Raw genomic sequence first — 3,952 nt, forward strand, 5'->3', positions numbered from 1 at the left:
AGAATGTTGTGTTTTGCAGAAAGGACAAGATTCCATGTCATTTGCATTATAATGAAATCCATAACCGTGTCATTTAAAATTTTTCTTGTCACTTCGAGACAGTTACTATTGTGTTATAATGCATTTGGAAAAATGTTACATCTTCCCAGGAGTCCATGGAAGGGACTTACAAGGAAAATCAGAAAGTCTTAAAGCAAGTTAGTGTATTTTTCTCCCTATATTATCCCTCTGAAATTTGACAATTCTTAATGAGTGAATCATGGCAATGCATTTCTTTGCATAAATTCAATAAGACCAATTTCCAATGGTGGTTTTATTGACCAAAAACTTTGACCGGAGTGCCATGTTTAAAAAAGTCATGGCTGGACTCTGGAGACTTGAAGCCAATAAGAGTGCCATGGAGAAAGCCTGCTATCTTGCTTGGTAGCCCTGAAAATGGATAGTGCTGGAGCATCAGGCCCATACCCTGCCATTACTGGCTGTTGGTCAGAGGGGGAGGGGAGCAGTGAGGGTGCCTTCTGCATCCCTGCCCAACCTCCCACGCACTCTAGGCTGTGGGCAAGGGCCCAGGTGGAGCCACAGCAGATACAGATCTTGGTGAGGAATTCACCTAACCCTGCAGATATTGCAGGCAGGCCTGACAGCAGCAGGATGGCTCAGCTTCTCTGCCCTGAGGGGCACATTGAGACTCAATCATGAAATTCCATCAAAGGCAGTCAGTTACCCTTCTTGTTATGTTTGTGCAAATGATCAGGCCAAATTGAAACTAGACTTAATGTAATAGATAAATTGGTCTTAATTTGGCTCTTTAATAAAAATAAGGGCGATTTTAGGGAGAAAAATTCCATTTCAATAGGGAATTATTAGAACTGAAATGTTTTCATTCTTTCCACCAGACCATTTGTTGTAACTCTTGCTGTTCTAATTGCTCAATAATACTAAATTTTATAATACAACTAGAAGCCTGGTGCATGAAATTCTTGCACTGGGGGGATGTCCCTCAGCCCAGCCTGCACCCTCTCCAATATGAGACACCTCGGAGGATGTCCGACTGCCAGTTTAGGCCCAATCCCCCAGGCAGTCGGACATCCCTCTCACAATCTGGGACTGTTGACTCCCAACTACTTGCCTGCCTGCCTGTTTCATTGCCCCTAACCGCTTCTGCCTGCCAACCTGGTCACCCCCTAACCATTCCTCTGCCAGCTTGATCTATGCCTAACTGCTTCTCACTGCTCTGAGCCACCTGGCCAGGGCATGTATTTTTTTTTTAATTGAAAACATGTACAGAATGCAACACATTTCTGAGCTGAGAGAGAATAGATTCTTTTTTCATTTATTAAATTTATTGGGGTGACATTGGCTAATAGGATTATATTGGTTTCAAGTATATATTTCTATGGATACATGATCTATATATTGCATTGTGTTCCCAAAGTCAAATAATCTTCTGTCATCATATATTTGATCCCTTTACTTTTTAATACACCCCCACCCCAAATCCTTTCCCTCTGGTAACCACCAATCTGTTGTCTGTGTCTATGAGTTTTTGTTTGTTTGTCTTGCTTATTCATTTGTTGCTTTCAGTTTTATATTCACACTAGAGGCCCAATACATGAAATTCATGCAAGAGTAAACCTTCCTTTCCCCCACTGCTGGCACCAGCTTCGCTCTGGCACCCAGGACCCAGGCTTCCCTCAAAGCCCTGGCTTCATCTGGAAGTGCATCCGATCTAATTAGCATATTATGCTTTTATTATTACAGATATGAGTGAAACCATGTGGTTCTTAACTTTTTTGTCTGACTCTTTTGCTTAGCACAATACTCTCAAGGTCCATCCATGTTGTCACAAATGGCAGTTTTCATCTTTTCTTATGACTGAGTAGTACCATAGTATATATTTCCACATCTTCTTTATCCAATTCTCCACTGAAGAATACTGCCTATTTCCATGTCTTGGCCACTGTGAATAAGGCAGCAATGAATATAGGGGAGCATATATCTTGTCCAAAAAATACCTTTAAATTGTTTGGCTAGATACCCAGAAGATGAGTTGCTCTATTCTTACTTTTTTGAGAAACCTCTAGGCCAGTGGTTCTCAACCTTCCTAATGCCGTGACCCTTTAATACAGTTCCTCATGTTGTGGTGACCCCCAATTTCATTGTTACAAATTGAACATAATTAAAGCATAGTGATTAATCACAAAAACAATATGTAATTATATATATGTTTTCTGATGGTCTTAGGCGACCCCTGTGAAAGCGTCGTTTGACCCCCAAAGGGGTTGCGACCCACAGGTTGAGAACCACTGCTCTAGGCTGTCTTTCATAGTGGCTATAACAGTTTACATTTCCATCAGCAGCAAATGAGTGTTCCTTGTTCTCCACAACCTCTCTAACACTTGTTATTACCTGCCTTGTTCATAATTGCCATTCTAACAGGTATATGGTGGTATCTCATTTCAGTTTTGATTTGCATTTCCCTAATAGCTAATGAAGTTGAGCATCTTATCATATATCTGTTGGCCATTTGTATGCCCTCTCAGAGGTGTCTTCTCAGGTTCTCTGCCCATTTCTTAATTGGATTGTTTGGTGCTGAGTTGTAGGAGTTCTTTATATATTTTTAATATTAACCCCTTGCCAGAGCTGTTGTTTGCAAATATCATCTCCCATTCAGTTGGTTGTCTTTTTGTTATGTTGGTGGTTTCTTTTGCTATGCAGAACCTTTATAGTTTGATACAGTCCACTAATTTTTTTTTATTGCTTTTGGTAACTTTGCATTTAGGCTCAAATTCACAAAATCCTCTCTAGGAACAAGGTCTATAAATTTAGTATGTACCTTTGTTTTCTTCTATGCAATTTATTTAAGTCTTTGTTCCAGTTTGAGTTAATTTTTGTATATGGGAACAAAGAGTAGTCTAATTTCAATTTTTCTTTTACATGTGGCTTTCCAATTTTCCCAGAACCATTTATTAAAGAATCTTTTTCCTCCATTGTATGTTTTTGGTTCCTTTGTCAAATATTATTCTGCACATCTCTACTGGGGATGTGCCCGCAACCTAGGTACATGCCCTTGACCGGAATCGAACCCGGGACCTTTCAGTCCGCAGGCCGACGCTCTATTCACTGAGCCAAACCGGTTTCGGTCTCAATTTTTCTTTTACATGTGGCTTTCCAATTTTCCCAGAACCATTTATTAAAGAATCTTTTTCCTCCATTGTATGTTTTTGGTTCCTTTGTCAAATATTATTTGCCCACATACATGTGGGTTATTCTGGATACTCAATTCTTTCTACTGGTCTATGTGTCTGTTTTTCCGCCAATACCATGGTACTTTGATTATTGTTTTGTAGTATAATTTGAGGTCAGGGAGTATGGTACCTCTGGCTTTATTCTTTTTTCTCAGGATTGCTTTGGCTATTCGGGGTCTTTTGTAGTTCTATTATATCTGTATATTGCTTTCATATTGATATTTTAACTATATTGATTCTTCCAATACATTAACACAGAATATCTTTCCATTTTATTGTGTCTTTTCCCATCTCTTTGTTTGTAGTTTTCAGTATATAGGTCCTTTACACACTTTATTAAGTTTATTCCTAGGTATTAATATTTTTGTTATTGCAATTGCAATAAAAATTTTTCAGATCTTTTTTCTGAAATTTTAGTATATAGGAATGTGGTTGAATTTTGTACATTGATTTTGTATACTGTAATTTTACTTTATTTGTTTATTATGTCTACCTAGAGGCCTGGTGTACAAATTTGTGCACCAGTGGGGTCCCTTGGCCTGCCCTGCACTCTCTGGCAATCAGGGACCCCTTGTGGAATGTTGGATAGCTGGTTTAGGCCCAATCCCGACAGGAAGGAGCCAGATCTTTGTGCATTGAGCATCTGTCCCCTGGTGGTCAGTGCACATCATAGTGACCAGTCAACTGGTCAGTCGGTCGTTTGG

Source organism: Myotis brandtii, unplaced genomic scaffold, assembly GCF_000412655.1.
Source record: "Myotis brandtii unplaced genomic scaffold, ASM41265v1 scaffold752, whole genome shotgun sequence".
Taxonomy (NCBI): domain Eukaryota; kingdom Metazoa; phylum Chordata; class Mammalia; order Chiroptera; family Vespertilionidae; genus Myotis; species Myotis brandtii.